Source organism: Bos grunniens, chromosome 21, assembly GCF_055505025.1.
Source record: "Bos grunniens cultivar Pamir isolate PY7600 chromosome 21, Bosgru_T2T1.0, whole genome shotgun sequence".
Classification (NCBI taxonomy): domain Eukaryota; kingdom Metazoa; phylum Chordata; class Mammalia; order Artiodactyla; family Bovidae; genus Bos; species Bos grunniens.
Window position 1 is genome coordinate 47530087 of NC_141185.1, and position 19926 is coordinate 47550012.

General features: G+C 38.9%; 1 protein-coding gene across 36 annotated transcripts in view; it reads left to right on the forward strand.

Moving 5' to 3' along the window:
* The window catches only part of CPEB1 (cytoplasmic polyadenylation element binding protein 1), a 108370-nt gene that overhangs the window by 58144 nt on the left and 30300 nt on the right, over positions 1–19926 (forward strand). The gene's annotated exons all lie outside the window — the stretch shown is intronic.

Genomic DNA, 19926 nt, shown 5'->3' on the forward strand with positions numbered 1-19926 from the left:
TTTTGCTGGTTATAGAATTCTTGCTTGGCATTTTTCATTCAATTTGTATAAGATGTTTATCTTCAGGTTTTCCGGATTTCCTGGACAAATCACTCTTTTCTTTCTGAAATCTCTTTTCATCTCCATCTCTTGTTCTGTTTGTTTTAATTCTCCCTGTGTCTTCTCTGCTGTTTCACACTTTAGTCTACATATGACATCTTTGTTTTGTTTTGTTTTGTTTTTGTTTTCTTGCTTATGAGTTCTTGGGCTTCTTATATGTATGGATTGGTATCTTCAGCACTCAGTTTATAGCCATTATCTCTTCATGTATTTCCTCTGTTTCATTTTGCTGTTTTCTTCTTCTGTGGGTCTGATTAAACATACATTCAGCCTTCTCATTCTGTCCTTCTCTCACCCTCTCTTTGGTTCTCCCCCCACTTTTTTTCGGTTTCTTCCTTGCATTTTGGATATTTTGGTCCTATGCTGTAGTTTACTTTTGCAGAACTGTGCCTCATTTGCTGCCACAGTCCACCTTTGAGATTTAAATTTCCAGTATCTTGGGAGATGTTTTGGGCCTTGACTTCTTTCTGGTTCATTTTTACCTAAGGTACTCTTGGGTCTCAGCTCAGTAAATACCGTGTCCTATTAGACTTGCCGCTGGGACAGGCTTTGGGTCTTGACTTCTCTCCCTTTGTCTCTTCAAGTCTCAGAACCGAGAGCAAACTTTACTGAATGGGCAGATACCTTCATAGGATCGGTGATTTTGGTGCTCTGGTAATTTGCTTTCTCTTCTGGATTTTAGCTTTTTTTTTTTTCCCCAGGATTAGACTGGTAGTTTTCTACTATATTCTAAGATCTACAATGATTTTTTTTTTTTTTTTTTTTTACTAATTAAAGGATTTTCTAATTTTAGGATGAAGATAAGTCTGAATAAACTTGCCAGTCATTACTGCAAATTAAATTTGAATGGTTTAAAAATTATTAACCCTTATTTTAATTGTCCTCTGGTACTAGTACTTATTGTGAACAGTTGCTGTAAAGAGAAGTGAGGTAGTACAAGGAAAGAGCTTGGGAAGTATCCACCTGAGTGGTAGTGTAGTGTTTGCAGTGTTCTTCCACTTTTCAGCCTGCACTGTCCTTCTGCTTAATATAATTCTGCAGAAACTACTTTGTCTTTCCACCTCACTATTAAGTTCTCTTGCTCTGTCTTTCCTACCAATCAGACCACATACTGGCTTTATTGTATAATCAAATGTTACCTTTCGGTGTCTCCAGTGGATCTTCTGGTATCTTTCTGGGAATACAGTAATGACTTTGAGTTCAGTGCAGTTGCTTAGTCGTGTCCAACTCTTTGTGACCCCATGGACTGCAGCACGCTAGGCTTCCCTGTCCATCACCAACTCCCGGAGGTTGCTCAAACTCATGTCCATCAAGTCAATGATACCATCCACCCATCTTATCCTCTGTTGTCCCCTTCACCTGCTTTCAGTCTTTCCCAGCATCAGAGTCTTTTCCAGTGAGTCAGTTCTTCGCATCAGGTGGCTGAAGTATTGAAGCTTCAGTTTCAGCATCAGTCCTTCCAATGAATATTCAGGACTGATCTCCTTTAGGATGGACTGGTTGGATCTCCTTGCAGTCCAAGGGACTCTCAAGAGTCTTCTCCAACACCACAGTTCAAAAGTATCAGTTCTTCAGTGCTCAGCTTTCTTTATGGTCCGACTCTCACATCCATACATGACTACTGGAAAAACCATGTCTCTCTTTGTGACCCCATGGACTAGACAGTCCATGGAATTCTCCAGGCCAGAATACTGCAGTGGGTAGCCTTTTCCTTCTCATGGGGATTTTCCCAACCCAGGGATCGAACCCAGGTCTCCTGCATTGCAGGTGGATTCTTTACCAGCTGAGCCACAAAGGAAGCCCAATAATTATTTTAAAATCTTGTTTTTGGCTTTATGATCCTTTTTTCCTCAAGTATAGGTTGGTTTGTTTTTTTTTTTTCAATTTTATTTTTTATTTTTAAACTTTACAATATTGTATTTCAAGTATAGGTTTTATGTTAAGATTGATGCTTCATTTAATCTGTTAGTTTTCTGTCAATACTGCTTGTAATTTGTATTTTTTTTCAATTAAAAAGATGTTTTTCTGGAGTATAGTTGCTTTACAGTGTTGTGTTATTTTCTATTGTACAGCAGAGCAAATCAGCTATCCATATGCATATGTCCCCTCTTTTTTGGATTTCCTTATCACTTAGGTCACCACAGAGCACTGAGTAGAGTTCCCTGTGCTATACAATAGGTTTTCATATAATAATTTGTATTTTAAAATGGGCTTTTGTATTAGGGATTGCCTGAAAGTGTGTTTGCAGATACTGTATAGGTTTGCACCAGCCTGCCCTCTGAATGGGAAGAATAGTCCATAATGGATATTGCGTACTTCTGTAAAGTGATCTTGGCAGCTATTGATCATTACTAATTTATTAGGGGTTGCCAAATAGCAATTTTCTAATTCTCATGCATGCATTTATTAGCTGACATGCTTTTACAAAAGTAAGCTTACTTTCATCAACTATTTGGTTAACCTGAAAAGATGACCCTGAGAAAAGGCAGATAAATGCTTGATTATCCTTCTCTATTTTCTTTGAAAATATTGAGCTGGTTTTCCAGACTTCTCTAAAGCTGACCAGTCAGTTGTTCTTCAGTGTCATTGTGGACTCATGGATTTAGTGTGTTTGTATCTTGACCCATTGCAGTCATCCTTTTTGGCTCGGATTGTCTAGTGTGTGAACAGTTGAGCTTTTTCATACCCAATAGGATGCCTATAAGAAGGGGAAAAAAGGCAGGTAATAAGCTGTTAAACTAGAACTCCCATACATTGTTGTTCAGCTGCTAAGTTGTGTCCGACTCTTTGCAACCCCTTGAACTGATGCATGCCAGGCTTCCCTGTTCTTCACTATCTCCCAAAGTTTGCTCAGACTTATGTCCATTGAGTCGGTTATGCCATCTAACCATCTCATCCTCTGCTGCCACCTTCTTTTCCTGCCCTCGATTGTATGGTAGTTTGAACATTCTTTGGCATTGTCTTTGGAGTCATGCATTGCTAATGTGAAATATTATAACTGCTTTGAAAAACAGTGTGACAGTTACTTCAGAGGTTAACATAGAGGTACTGAATGACCCAGAAGTTTTTCCTGAGAGTAATGAAAACATGAATCCACACAATACCCAAAACATGGAAACAATTCAGATGTCAGTTGATGAGTGGTGTAACAAAGTGTGGTATATCCATAGGGTGGAATAGTTGCCAGTAAAAAGGAATGAAGACCAGATTCATACTAAAACATGAATGAACCATAGATAGTGTGCTAAAGTGAAAAAAACTAGTTAAGGAAGACCACGTGTTCTCTCATTCCACTTACGTGAGATGCCCAGTGTAGGCTAATACAGAAAGAGATGAATGAGTTGCTCAGGGCTGGGAGAGGTGGGAGGGAAAGGGAGTGACTGATGAAGGGTTTTCCTTGTGGGGTGGTGGAATGTTCTAAATTTAATTGTGATCATTGCACAACTCTGGAAATACGAAAAACCTTTGAATTGTGTGCTTTTAATTGGTGAATATGTGATCAAGGAGAAAAGATACTTGCATTACATAACAGAGCATTAGCTTTCTTAGAGTATTCTTATGAATTAATGAGACTAACAACCCTGGTAAAATGGTTGAGACACACATGAAGAGACAGTTCTTTTAGTCAACATATAATAAACTGCACTGCTGCTGCTAAGTTGCTTCAGTCGTGTCCGACTCTGTGCGACCCCATAGACGGCAGCCTACCAGGCTCCTCTGTCCCTGGGATTCTCCAGGCAAGAACACTGGAGTGGGTTGCCTTTTCCTTCTCCAATGCATGAAAGTGAAAAGTGAAAGGGAAGTTGCCTAGTCATGTCCAACTCTTCACGACCCCATGGACTGCAGCCCACCAGGCTCCTCCGTCCATGGGATTTTCCAGGCAAGAGTACTGGAGTGGGGTGCCATCACCTTCTCCGAATAAACTGCGCTAGGTGCTATGAATACAGTTGTGAACATCTGTGCTTATGTAAAGAGGTGTGAGCTATACATAAATGCAGAAGTATGGTGGGGAGTAAGGGACATAATATTTCGGTTTATGCTAAGTAATAGGAAAAGAAACTAAACAAGGGGATATGATAAGGAATGACCAGGGGTGGGGCTTAGTGGTTGCATAAATTATTTCCCTATGTACTACTGAGGGAAGGCCTGTCTCTAAGGACGTGACATTTCAGCTAAAGACCTGAGTGATGAGCCAGCCATGTAGAGAAGAAACTGGATTGATACCAGGAGAAAATCAGTACAAGCAGAGGGAACTGCAAGGCCTTGGAGTGGGTGGATGGGCCTGAATCTGGTGCATTTAAAGGGTGTCAGGACTTTGAGGGTGTGGGAGGTGGTGAAGCAGAGAAGGGTCAGGAGGCTGCCACAGGAAGTGTGTGTAGGCATGGACTGGTTTGGTGATAATGCAGACAAGGTAAGCGGACAGATTCAGTGTGGATTTCAGAAGTTGGTTTAACAAGACTTGCTGGTTGTGAGGGAGAATCAAATTTTTTCTGGCATACTTCGTGGATCATTTTATGAGCCAGAAATTATAGGGAAAATGGGGACAAATAAATGAAATAATGCTGAATTATAGAAAAATAAATTAAGGAGGTATGGTAGACCTTTGTCATTCAGTTTCAGAATCTTATCACAAGCTTGAACAATGGTATTTTATTTTTTTACCTGTTAGATTCATAAAAAGTAAAGTTTGCCAAAGCCATGGAGAAATAGTGCTTATGTAGTTGAAAATTTAGACTGGTTTGACTTGGGGCAGTTTTGGCCAGTGCCTTATCAAATGTAAACCTATTGGATCATAAGGTGTCTGCACTTATCAAGTATGTTTGCCTGAGAAAGTCAAAATAAATGTGGAAGAATGTTTATTGCCCTATTACAATTTATAGAAGAAGAAATAACAGCTACTAGGACCAACCTGAATGTCCATCAATAGAGAAATTATTATATATATTATCAATATTATGTTCATAGAATGAACTACCTGTCACCAAAGAAGAAAGACAGTCTCTATGTGCACATATGGGAAGCTCTCCAAAATACATTATTTGGGGGAAAAAAAACCTGTGAAATAATATATTTGATGCTTTGTGTACATTAAGAAGAAAGATGTTCATTTATATGTTTCTGTGCATGAAAGAATCTTTGAAAGGCACCTCTGGGCTGGGGAATTTGAAGAAGGAGATTATTCTCACTTTAGGTAAGAAAGAAGAATATGAAGTTGTGCATACTGTGACTAATAACCTTTTTTAAAAAGATTTACTTTTTTGTTTTTTGGCTGTGCTGAGTCTCTGCTGCTGCTCGGGCTGTCTAGCTGCAGTGAGTGGGGGCTGCTGTAGTTGGAATGCACAGGCTTTTCATTGCAGTGGCTTCTCTTGTTGCAGAGCACAGGCTCTAGGGAGTCAGGGCTTCAGTAGTTGTGGCACATGGGCTTAGTTGCTCCACAGCATGTGGGATCTTCCTGTTCCAGGGATTGAACCCGTGTCCTCTGCATTGACAGGCAGATTCTTAACCACCAGGGAATCCCACTAATAACTTTTTAAAAATTTGTTTATTTGGCTGTGTTGGGTCTTAGATGCAGCACACAGGATCTCTCGTTACAGTGCATGGACTCTCTTATTGTGCCCCATGGGCTCTGGATTCCCAGACTCTGGATTCATAGACTCTGTAGGTGTGGTGTGCAGGCTTAGTAGCTCTGTGGTATATGGGATCCTAGTTCCCCGACCAGGGGTCGAACCATGTCTCCCCTGCATTGGAAGGTGGTTTCTTAACTACTGGACCCAGGGAAGTCCCACTAATAACTTTTCATGTGGCAAAGCTTCCCTGTAAGAAAGTCTTTGTATTTCATTCTAATAAAATCCCAGAAGTACTACACTAACAATTTGTTCTGAATATAAACAAAAAGAGACTTAAGAGCATCCCAGAAGTTTCACAAAATTGTTTTCTTAAAAGAACATAGTTCATTTTTATTTAAATGTTCTGTGGTGTTTTTTTTTGGTTTTTCCTTTACTATATTGTGAGTTCCTTTATCAGAGTCATACCCAGATTTTAAATTCTTAAAATCATTTTCTGAATTGATTTTGTAATTTACCTTTGCTGTAGGCAATTTGGAAAATTCAAGTACAGATATACTCTACAGTCTGTTTCAGTTGTTTAGATGACTGTTAGTCTGTTTCTATGTATTTCTGGATATTTTTATGCAGTTATGATCGTGCTTTCTATAGTTTATTCTCTGTTCCCAACTCTTATTGCATTCTCATTTTATCATGTGCTGAGGTATGAATTTTAATGTTTAAGTTCCTACTCCATTATGAAGGAATTAATTTTTCACCATCTGCCTTTGTGGCAAACATCTTTATAGGTAGATATTTCTTTGTATTTATGAGTATAATTAATTAGAGATTTTTTTAGCAATAAAATTACTAAGTTGAACAGTTAATATTTTTAACATTTTGGATATTTTTTGGATATACTGTCCTTTTATGAGCCCTCTAGCAGATGAGAATGCTTGTCTCACCACATATGCAGAGAAGAAAAATATCAAAATGACTATCAAATGAGCACCATTGACTATCATATCTTTAGTTTTCTGGTTTGGTAACTAGAGTTCTTATTTTAATTTCTGTTTCTTTTAAAGTGGAATACAAATTTTTTTAAAACAAGCACTATAAGTTCTTTTTCCTTGTTGAATTTCCTGCTGACTTTTTTTTTTCCTTTTTCTTTTTGGCTGAGCCTCACGGATTGTGGGGATTCTCCAAGCAGGGATCCAACCCATGCCTGCTGCATTGGAAGTGTGGAGTGTTAACCACAGGACCGCCTGGAAAGTCCCCAGACCTTTCTTTTTCCTTCTGGGCTGGAAACTACCCTGGGCACTGAAAAATCAAACTACCTTAAAGACAGTTGTGATTCCTTACTTTATTAAGTTAAAACAAGATATGTCGGTTTTTAATTCATTGTTATCCTATTTCTAATGAATCAAATCTCAGGGAGAAAATGCTTTCAAGTGGGTTTAGACTGGAGATACTCCTTAAAGGCAGCTTAAACTCTGAAATGTTAATGATGGCTGGGAATAGAAATCATTTTAAAGCCATACCTGTATAGTTCTGTAAAGGATGTGTACAAAGGTGTGTGTACAGGTGAGAATCCAAATTTAGAATAGCTGTGAAATCAGTTTTAACTATATCCTTAAATTCCTTTCCCCTTAAACACAAAAGTACAAGCTAACCTGTAAGTGGTACTGTTTATTCTTATGCAGATCAGTTGAGTTTTGGTTTTTACCATCTATCTGGCTATTCTAGACAAAATGTAACTTAAGTAACTTTTCATTTTGACCAAAACCCAGGGAGGGAGAGGTCAAATTTATTTAATGTGCCCTTTTAAAAAGGGAATTAATATTTAAAACTAGAGGCTTCTAGGACAATGCTATAGTTTAAAGTGCTTTAAATCTTGCAGAGTGCTTTGGAAAATGTTGTCAAAATATTTTTAGAATTTTCTTTTTAACCTTACAGAATACAATAACGCTAGCTTGCTAAAGTAGAGGAAAGGCCACCCAGTAAGAACTCATCCTCAAAAGAGAGCAGAGGAAATTACATTGATAGCTACCGTCTATTTTTATTTCTTTAGTTTGGGGTGGAGGGAATGCCTCAACTATCTAGTATGAAATGCTGTAAGTTAGATTAGCAAGATATTTGAAAAGCATAGTTAAGGAAATCTTAACCAACATTCCTGTTAGGCCAGGGACCCAGTTAATACTTTTATGTCATCCTGTCTCTTTCCTTCCTTGCACTTGGCTCACATGATAGTTTATCACTTCCGTGATTATGTAGGTTGTCTTTACCACTAGATGTAAATCCATACAAGCAGGAGCTATAGCTGTTTTTCCTTATTTACCATATTCCTGTTGCCTAGCTAGTGCCTGACTAGCTAGGAGACTAGAATCTCCTTTAATAAGTAAATACATTTTCTTTTCCCATTTTGAGTTGCTTTTATTTATTTTTTTACAATATTATATTGGTTTTGCCATACATTGACATGAATCTGCCACAGATGTACACGTGTTCCCCATCCTGAACCCCCCTCCCACCTCCCTCCCCTGGCTTACTTCTCTCTGTATAATAGGCTCCAGTTTCATCCACCTCATTAGAACTGATTCAAATGCATTCTTTTTAATGCTCCATTGTGTATATGTACCACAGCTTTCTCATCCTTTCGTCTGCTGATGGACATCTAGGTTACTTGCATGTCCTGGCTATTATAAACAGTGCTGTGATGAACATTGGGGTATACGTGTCTCTTTCAATTCTGTTTTCCCTAGTGTGTATGCCCAGTAATGGGATTGCTGGGTCGTATGGCAGTTCTGTTTCCAGTTTTTTAAGGAATATCCACACTGTTCTCCATAGTGGCTGTACTAGTTTGCATTTCGACCAACAGTGTAAGAGGGTTCCCTAAATACATTTTTTAACCCGTTATTTTGGCAGAACTTAAAGTTGGATAGTATCAGTGTTGGTAAAAGGTATTCAAAAATAAATAGGAAATGTTATGAGAGGACTATAGAGTAAACTTAATTCAGAGACTGTAGAATTGAGGATGGAGAAGTGTTGCAGGAATGTAAAAGTGATCTTTTACTTTTTATACTATGTGTGTGTTGTCTTTTTTTTTTTACATGAAGCACAGATTTATTAGAGGAAGAAATAGGGTTCGATGCAGGATACTGTGTGTTGTCTTTTTTAAAAACATAATGTGTATGTCCACACTGAGTGTTAGCTTCACCTTGCTCACATTGCTTTACTTCTTTTGAGCCTTGGAATCAGTACCTGTAAAATGGGTTTAGTGCCTTCTCCATATGGTATTTTTAAAAATTTAATAATATATTTTATTATATTCATTGGTTTTATTTTTTAGATTTCACATGTAAGTGATATCATACAGTAATTGTCTTTCTCTGACTTATTTCACTTGATATAATACCCTCCAGGTCCATCCAAGTTGTTGCAAATGGCAGAATTTTAATTCTTTTTTATGGCTGAGTTGTATTCCTGTGTGTGTGTGTGCGTGCATACACACCACATCTTTATCCATTTATCTGTTGATGAACATTTAGGTCGCTAATAAAAAAAACAAACAAACATGTTCACAGATGCAGAGAACAAATGAACAAACTGGTGGTTACCAGTGTGTATGGAGGGGGAGGTAAGACAGGGAGTTAAGACATACAAACTGTAATGTATAAAATAAACTACAAGGATATATTATACAACACAGGGAATATAACCATATTTTATAACAATTATAAATGGAGCGTAACCTTTAAAAATTGTGAATTACTGTGTCATACACCATTAATAGTGATAAAGAATCCACCTGCCAGTGCAGGAGACACAGGTTTGATCCCTGGGTCGGGAAGACCCTGTGGAGAAGGAAGTGGCAACCCACTCCAGTAATTCTTGCTTGGAGAATTCATGGACAGAGGAGCCTGGTGGGCTACAGTCTGTGGGGTCACCAAGAGCTGGACGCAACTGAGCATGTACCCATGTGCCACACCTGTAGCTTATATAAGATTATACATCAACTATACTTCAGTTAATATATATATTATTCAACGTAAAATATCAACATGTGTTCTATATAGAAAATTATTGAGATATTTTGATTTTTGATTTTTTATACTATGTCTTCAAAATGCAGAAATTTAAAAAATTGAGATAATTGATATAACATTAGTTTTAGGTGTACAGCATAGTGATTGGACACATGTTTTTTGTGAAATGATACGTGGCTTATTCTCATGATATGCATTATATATTATATTCACAGCTCATCTTGATTTAAACTGTAAATTTTCATCAGAAGTAGTTGGTATGATTTAGGTGTCATAATGTTGAAAATGTAGGTTCACGCCTTTAACTTGTACTGAATCATACTGAAAAGTTTCCTGGTAACAGACTAGAACTGCCAGATTTTTAACTTAAATTTCAATGAATTAAAGTTTAGAATTCATTTCCCACTTGGTCACAGCTACTTCTGAAGGGCTCAGTGGCTTCTGAGTTGACACTGACCGCTCCAGAGGAATGTGTATGAGTCTGGCAGGACAGCGAGCAGCCTCCCCTCTCCGCCTTGGGGCTCTGCAGCCCAGGCATGCGAGCCCTTGGCTTTCTAAGAGAGAGCGGCGGCTGCCAGGTTTCCTGTGGGAATGACTTCCATTGCACTATTCAGTGTCCTGATGGTCAGAAGGCAGAACCACAATGAGTATTATGAACTAAGGGATTTGTTACAGGACCTTCTCGTTACACAGTAGAGAGAGGAACCCGGGATGCTGAAAGACCAGGGTAGTTTCACCAGCCAACTTCCTGAAGCCCTGGTGCAGGTGGACAGTTGGGGCCCACGAGGCACTCCAGAAAGCCAGGCCCCTCCAGCTGCTGGAGTTGGGCCTCTGGAGGGTTGCTAGCAGAGCATCTGGGGGAAGCGGTTGCTGCTGCACCTGGGGCAGTCCTGGGCTCACTTCTGTCTTCAGGGCCTGCTATAAGGCAAAAGGAGCAGAGAACAAGCAGAGCTGGACGCTGCCAGCGTCTCTGAGTCTGACCCTCACTTAGGTCAGCACTGCTGACCTGATGCCCTTTAACGTTCTCAGCCACTTCCAGGTACAGTGGGCAGAACAGCACTTGGACTTGAGAAGTACAGAGGTCGAAGCGCTGCAGTGGAAAGTGGGAGGGGGCCAACCTTAAAACTCAGGCCGTGCAAAGATATATCTTGTGTGATTGTTCTAGAGACTTTGCACAGACTCTACTCTTTTTCTTATTAAGTAGGGAACATAGTGTTTAATTTTAGAAAGGCTTGTTCTTTGTAGTACCATCCCCATCTGCTGGAATATCAGGGCTCTGCCACGAAAAGCTTAGCTAAGGCTTGGTTATGTCTTGATCACAGGTAGAATTAATCCCATTTTAGTGTGTGCTTTCCAGTTTATGAATGTAGATGTTTTTTTCATCCTTTTGACTGAAGAAGAAATGAGTACAGTTAAGGGGAAAAGGGAAAGTATAGAGGTCAAGGATTGAGGCTTCTGGAATCGGTTCTAGATAGGGTATTTCTACCGTGAAATAGGGGCTTAGACTAAGTAGACTCCAAAGTCTCTTCTGTTTTTAATATTCTGTGGTTTATTCTAGTTGAATAGGATTTTAATCCTAATTTATATTGTCACTGAACTTCTAGCATTAAATTTAAAGTCTCAATATAGACTTCTATATAGAAATTTTTAATTTTTCAAATTGATTTCTGGGATATTAAGTTTGAATTACCATACCCTTCTTAATAACTTACACTTTTTTCTGGCTATAATAATATGTTCACTGTAAAATTTTTGAAGAAATCATATATTAGAAGGAAAAAAATCATATGTAATCCCACTACCCAGTTATAACTACTGTTACTATTTTAGTACCTCTCTCTAATATTTTTATAACATATTAAAGAGAAAGCTTTCTGAACGTACTATATAGTAATTTGCCTCTTTCTCTTCCTTTTATCTTTCTGTGTCATTAACTTTCTTTTTCAGGGTTACATAGCGTTTTACTTTGTATGATTGATGCATTGTAGATTCTTAACCTGGGTCCATGGATAGAATTCAGGGAGTCAGATATCTTGGGCAGATAAAAACTTAGATATTTATTGTCACCAATGTTTAACCGAAATGTAGCATTTCTTCCTAAATGTGGGCACAAAGTCAAAATAATACTAGCAGGATCTAATTCTTTGGCAATAATAACCATCAGTAGGATGATCAGACATTTCCTGTCTGATTCCTTTACAGTCATTGCACATACCTTGAAGTGTTTACATTCATCAGTATGAAATTATCACTACTTTACATATTTAACATCATACTTAGAAGGTATCTGTTCATAGGCTTCAACACATTGCCAAATGGTTCATGGTACAAAAAGTTAAGAATTTCAAATTGTTAGAGATAGTTTACTTAAATAGGTGTCTACTTTAAAGACTAGTAGAAGTACATTTGCCTATATCTGTGATTATTTGGACATAGGATGAATCTCTAAAAGCAAAATTTTTTCATGAAATAGTTGTTTTTAAAGCATTTAAGTGCACATGTTAGGTTGCCCTTCAGAAATGTATCAGTTTGCTCTCTTGAAACACCCAATTCTTCTTCTTCTTTTTTTTTTGGCAGATGGTGAAGAATCCACCTGCAATTCGGGAGTCCCTGGGTTGGAAAGATCCCTGAAGGGGAGGGCATGGCAACCCACTCAGTATTCTTGCCTGGAGAATCCCCATGGACAGAGGAGTCTGGCAGGCTGCAGTCCATGGGGTCACAAAGAGTCAGACGTGACTAAGCACAGCACAGGGCATGTGAGATCTTACTTCTCTGACCAGGGATTGAACCCATGCCCTCTGTGTTGAAAGTGTGGAGTCTTAACCACTGGACCACTAGGGAAGTCCCACACAGTCCTTTTTAAATCACTAGCTTTTATATTCTCTAGAAGCTGATGCTCCCGTGCTTTGGCCACTCTTGAGAGTCCCTTGGACTGCAAGGAGATCAAACCAGTCAATCCTAAAGGAAATCAACCCTGAATGTTCATTGGAAGGGACTGATGCTGAAGCTGAAGCTCTAATACTTTGGCCACCTTATGTGAAGAACTGGCTCATTTGGAAAAGACCCTGATGCTGGAAAAGATCAAAGGCAGGAGGAGAAGGGGACAACAGAGGATGAAATGGTTGGATGGCATCACCAACTCAATGGATATGAGTTTGAGCAAACTCCAGGAGATAGTGAATGACAGGGAAGTCTGATGTGTTACAGTCCATGGGGTTGCAAAAAGTCAGACACAATCGAGCGACTGACCAACATTATTATTGTTTGGCCCTGTAAGAGGTCTCCAATATGGTATAATGTTCAAGGAACTTCTACAAATCCCAAATTTGAACCAGCATAGCATCAGGGAAAGTAATATTTCATTGTGTTTAGATGTTAGTCACTCAGTTGTGTCCAACTCTTTGCATCTGCATGGACTATAGCCCACCAGGCTTCTCTGTCCATGGAATTCACCAGGCAAGAATCCTGGAGTGGGTTGCCATTTCCTTGTCCAGGGGATCTTCCCGACCCGGGGATCGAACCTGCAGCTCCTGCGTTTCCTCCACTCCAGGCAAATTCTTTACCATCTGAGCCACCAGGGAAGCCTGATTAGGTTATACTAGTTTTAGTATAACATAAAACTGGTGTAGGGGATACCACATGGACAGCATGTTGTATTCCAAGGCTCTGGACTAGAGACTTGAAAACATTCTGCTTCAGAAACTCCGTACCAGAAGCCATAAAGTAGGTGGAGTTAGACTTCAGTCATCAGTCTTCTTTTTTGTTCTCCACCAGGAAGAAATTAAATTGTCAGCTTCGAAAACTATGTATGTACATGGCAGTGGAATCTTGGAAACACCAAAGTGTGAAATTGACATTTTACTGAATAAGTAGGCGATTGGGGCAAGGATAATAAGAATGGGGAGGAGCTAGTATTAAGAGTTGAACTCCTGGTAGGATGGGATGGGTTTAGGACAGAGCTCCATGGGGATCTAACTGGTGAGAACGGAATCCATTAATAATTTAATGATGGTAGGAGTGCCAGGTCTTGAAAGATGGGTAGAGAATGCATGACACAGAAAAAGTACATAGCATGTGACAAAAAAGGTACAAGTACTTAGGCTTCCACCATGGCTGGCATATTTGTCAAGTCAGCTCGAAGAGACCAACTCTATTGAAGTTGCTTAGAATTATTTGTTTTCAGAAAATAAATAATTTACCGATAAAACAAGTCTGAGCTGGGGCATGTGTGAGTGTAGACCTGGGTCTGAGAAAGTGCCCAGAGTAGGGATGAGGCAGAAAGGTAGGCTGGTCCCTGCATTATGATCCCACCTCTGCCACTTAGCAGCTTTGGCACTTTGGCCTTGTCTGAGCCTTGTTTGCTCACTAGTTTGAAAAGAAAGAAAAAAGATGATTTAACCAGGTGGTCTTCCAGCTCTTTTCCTGCTGACAGGCCATCAGGGACTTTTTGTCCAGAGATTCTCAACCTGCCTGTAGCAATTACTTGTTTGGTCAGTCCTTGTTGAGGGGCTTGAATTACATAGAACAGTCTTAATTTGCAAATAATCAGACACCTAATTAGAATTAACTTTAGCAGAATGTGGGATGTGTTGGGGGGGGGGTGCTATTGATACAAAGCTCACAGAATAGGAAGACGTTTTGTCACGATTCTGTTCCTTTGCTGCCTCTCTCTCAGAGTGAGTTTCATTTTCACCCTCTGCACAGTTTTGTGTTACCTGAGGAAGGGGCTCCATTCACATACTTTGGCATCATGAGGTCAGGAAATTCTTCTGTCTCTCCAGTACCCAGTTAGAAAAACCTTAGGGAAGGAGTCTCAGGTTGTCTTGAGCTGTGCCCATACTAGGAGTGGCTTCTGTAGTCACATGGAGGGGTTACTATAACCCAGGTTGGCTCAGATGGCTGCCTGTGGACCATACTGTAATGAGTGATGCAGAAACCAGCAAGAAAGATGACATTTGCCGTTAGGACCACTTGGATGGTATAGGAAGAAAAACAGTTCAACAAAAGCCTGGGGTGTGGCGGAATTTTAAAAGCATCATCTTTGGGGAGTCATGCACTAGGCAGCAGCAGTCTTTGAACACTTGCTTGTACGTATCCAATTTAAAAAACAGTGTATCCCTCAGTGAGATCGAGTTCTCACCACCCACTCCAGTGGTCATTATCTGCTCCCCCCACCAAAAAAAAAAAAAAAAAAAAAGCCAAACCAGAAAATAGTAAGTGTTGGCAAGGATGTAGAGAAATAGAAACACTTCTGCTTTTGCAGAATGCAAAATGGTATAGCTGTTGTGGTAAATAGTATGGTGGTTCCTATAAAAAAAAATAAACATAGGATTTACCATATGATCCAGCAGTTCCACTTCTAAGTATATATATGTAAAAGAAGTGAACTCAAGGATGGAAACACATGTTTGTTTGTACACTGATATTCATAGCAGCACTGTTCACAGTAGCCAAATGTGGAAGAAAGTAACCCAGATGTCCATGGACAGACGAATAGATAAACAAAATGTGGTATATACATCCAATGGAAAACTAGTCCTCCTTAAAAGGGAAGGAAATTTTGATACATGCTGCAATATGGATAAACTCTGATGATATTCTGCTAAGTGAAATAAACCAGACATAAGGACAAATACTACATGACTCCACTTCTTGGAGATACCTGGAATAGTTGAGTTTAGAGACAGAAGATGGTTACCAGGCACTCGGGAAGGGTTAGTGGGGGGTTAGTGTTTGATGGGTACAGAGTTTTGTTTGATATGAAAAAGTTCTGGCAATGTTTAGTGGTAATAGGTGCATAAAAATGTGAATGTACTTAATGCCTCTAAATAATACACTTCAAAATGGTTAAAATGGTTAAATAAAAAAGTTTAAAAAATACAATGTACACCTGGCACGTTTAACTTTGTATCTATATTTTCATTGGAAAAAGGTATCTAATGGAATCAAAATTGTAGAGATTTTTATACTTATTATGTTTAGAAACCTGTAAATTAGCTCTTTAATTGTAGAGAATTTCTCATTATTCCTTTTCTCCTTTATTTGTATTTCTAGTCTACTTCTCCCACAGAATTTTATACTAATGAAATGTTTTACATTTCAGTCTGCTGTTGATCACATGTTATACTTCTCTGCAACAAAAGCAGTACATAAATTGAAATTTTAAATTATTTCCTGTGACTGAAAGGCTTATAAGTGTTTTGGATTGCTGTGGCCATTGATTGCTAGGACAATTGATTAAGACAATCTAAAGGTTAAAATTTTTGATAAGTAATTATTTATTGGAAATTCTTCTTAATGAGATAAATGAGGCATCTTTATAACTCATGTAATTTTGGATGACTCAGTTATTGCCAGAATGACTCAGGATTTCAACACCAAATACATTCCTCTTTTCTGTTTTTATAGATCTGTGCCCTATTGAGTAAACTTGTTCACATAAATAAGTAGATGGGACATGAAGGCATTGTTAGAGCAGTGCCACTCAATTGTTTGAATTGTTTGAACTTGTATGCAAAAAATCAGTCATCTATTTTTAGTCATTTACTTGCCGACAGTTCCATTCATTCCTTCATATTTATTGAAAAGAAGGAATTGGAAACCCTCTAACTTGTGAAAAGATTTGTTACTTGAGACATTGGTCATTGAATTTCTCAGTTTGGGGAAGGTATACCAAAAAATGCTTAATGGAGATTGTTGTCTCCAACAAATGACTATTGTTATTTTTTCACTTAGAGACCCTGTTTAACTCAGATTACCTAAAGGATTCAGAAGATTAAAATATTGTTAAATTTAAAATACAGCTTTACAAATACAGTATTTTAAAACAAAAAAAAATTTTTTTTGGCTGCAATGTGCAGCTTACAGAATCTTAATTCCTGAACCAGAGATTGAACCTAGGCCCTCAGCAGTGAACGCATGGAGTTCTAACCATTGGACTGCTAGGGAATTCCCTTAAAATGCTTTTTATTTTATCAACTTGCTTTAATTATGTTGTTATGTTTTGTCAAAACCTTGGGTCTATAGATTTTAACTTGTTCTGCTTATGGAAAATGTCAACTGTAAAATTTGATTTAATGAAGTTGCTTCTTGTCATCAAACCAATTACTTCATTCAGATTTGCTTTTTGTCAGAAAAAGTAACTTCATCCCCCTCCACCACTATTTTATTGTGAACATTTTCATGCATACGGAAAAGATGAATAAATTGTAAAGTGAGCACCCGTGACACTTATCACCTAGATCCTGCAATGAACATTTTATCATATTTGCTGTATGACACGTCTGTTTATATATCCCCCTAATCATTTATCAAGTATTCTTACGTATCCCTCTAACCATTTATTGTAGCCCAGGTGGTAGTAGTGGTAAAGAGCCTGTTTGCCAGTGCAGGAGATGAAAGAGACACTGATTTGATCCTTGGGTTGGGAGGATCTCCTAGAGGAGGAAATGGCAAACTACTCCAGTATTTTTGCCTGGAGAAGCCCACGGATGAGGACCCTGGTTGGCTACAGTTCATGGGGTCGCAAAGAGTCAGACATGACTGATGACATGTGCACTCACACAACCATTTATCAGTCCATCTCCTTTTATGATGCATTTCAAAGTGAATTGGAGACATGGGTATAATTTACTTCTAATACTTGAGTATTCATCTTGACTCTAATGTTTGGTATTTGTTTAGAGGTTCTTGGAGGTAAAATTAATAAACAGTAAAATGCACAAGGATTGCAGAAGAATGTGTGTCATTAGGTGCATTCTGACAAATGTGTGGATGAAACTCCCCACAAAATGTACATTGCCATCACCTCAGAAAGTTTCCTCATCCCATTTCCCAGTTGGTGCCCACCTCTATCCCTTGGAGGCAACCACCTTGTTTCACTGTTTATTAGCTTTGCTTCTTCTAGAATTTCAAAGAAGTGGAATCATATACGTAGGTACTTTTACATAAGGTTTATTTCACTCAGTGTAGTGAGATTCATCTCTCTTGTTGCATCTTGTTTTAGTTGCAGTTTCTTCTGACTCTTTGCGACCCCATTGACTGTAGCCCACCAGGCTCCTCTGTCCATGGGATTTTCCAGATGAGAATACTGGAGTGGGTTCCATCTCCTCCTTCAGGGCATCTTCCCAACGCATAGATTGAACCCGCATCTCCTGTATTGGCAGGTGGGTTCTTTACCACTGAACCACCTGGGAAGGCTGTTGCTGCATGCATCAGTAGTCTATTCCTTTTTATTGCTGAGAAATACTCTAGCATATATGTGTATCAGTTCAGTCGCTCAGTCGTGTCCAACTCTTTGCGACCCCATGAATCATATTCTCCTGTTAGTGGTCACTTGAACTCTTTCCAGGTTTTGGTGATCATGCATAAAGCTTCTGTCACCGTTCATGTGCAGGTCTCCTTGTAGACATACTCTTTCATTCTTTTTAGTTGAATACCTTGGAGTAGAATTGCTGGGTCACAGAATTGTATATGTCTAATCGTATAAAAAGTCGGCAGAGCTTTTCTAAAAGCGATTCAACCGTCATACAGTAATGTATGGAAGTTCTGATCGGCAGCACCAAATGTTGGCAAACTGTGGAGCAGTCTTTTTTAATTTTAGCCATCTGGTGAATATGTAGTATCTCATTGTGGTTAAATTTGCATTTCTTTGACTAACAATGTTGAGCAGTTTTTCAGATGCTTATTGTCCAGTTGTATATCTGTGTGTGAAATGCCTTTTGAGGATTCTGTGCTCTTTTTTTAAGTGTGCTTTTTGAAAAATTTCTTTCTTTAACTTTTGAGTTGTTAAGATTTCTTATATACTCTAGATACTAGCCATTTGTTAGATATGGTTAAAGATATTTTCTACCGTTTTGTAATTTGCATAATTATTTTCTTAATTGTGTCTTGATGAGCAGACATTTGGTAAGTCCTGTGTATCAAAACTTTCTCCGATCATTGCTTTGTATGTCCTCCGTAGGAAACCTTGCTCTGCATCCCCCCACCCAAGCTCACAAAGATAGGCTACGTTTCCTTAGAGAAGTTTTAAAAAGTTAAAACTTTCAGGTCTCTCTGATTCATACTAATGTTTACATGTGGTGTGAGTTGGAGGTCAAGGTTCATTCCCTACCCCCCAGCGATATTTGGTTGTTCAAGCACCATTTGTTTAAAAAGCCCTTCCCCCTGAATAACCTGAAGGCATGTATATTATTGGGGTTTCATTGAATACCTGGATCAATTTGGTAGGAATTAGCTTTTTAATAGTATTGAATTTTCCGCTTTGTGAACATGGTGTATGCCATTTAAAAATTTAAACATTGTTAGTATTTATTTCCAGAAACATTATAGAAATCGTTTTGAAATAAATTGCAGAATTCATTTGAAGATTATTAGTGTGGTCAAGGCTAAAATAAGCCAATGATCATACTTTTGTGGTCGGAAGTACAAAGTAAACCTGGTGTCTCTCATACCTTAACCTGTCGTGTGACTTAAAGTGTAGCTGAAACTATAAGGAAGGTTTCCTTGAGCATCTATGCATCATGCATTCTCTTCTCTTCTGAACTACTGTAATTAACGCTCAGGTTAACAGTACATTGTCTCTTGGAGTTGTGATTGACTCGAGTTTAGCCTTTACAGTTTGATGACAAGTGTAAGGAAAGGTTGGTGAGTAAGCTGCAGCCTGAGGACCAGCTTGATGTGCGAGGCAGCAGGACACTGGCCGGGCCACCTGCTGGGGAGAGTGAGCACTGTGAGGGGGGTGTTGAGTAAGAATGGGGTGGATTACCCAGAAGACAGAGACTAGGTAGGAAGACCACTTGAAACTCGGACTGCTCAAAGTGTGTGCAGCACGTGAGTAGTGCAGGCATCACTTGGGAGTAAGTTAAGAACACAGATTCCAGGGCCCAACCCCACCTACTGAGGCAGTCAGTGTTGTTGATTGCCGAGTCACCCCTATGCCCTTGAAAGTCTGAGAAGCACTGCTTTAGGGGAACATGCAGGCTTCCTGGCGTGAGTGGTCAAGGGCCCCAGTGCAACAGTGGTTGACATGATATTGACAGGTGTCTGACTTCTTGCATGGTGGCTCTTTCACTTCAGGTTACCAAAACGGATTTACAGAATCGTTTCTGTTTTCCTGATTTGGCAGAAGTGGCAGGGTTGGGGGATAGTCTTTCAAATGGTCTTTTTAGAAATGCATTCTTAGAAATGCCACTTTATGAGCTTTAAAAAAACTTTTAAGAACATAAAGCATTGATTTA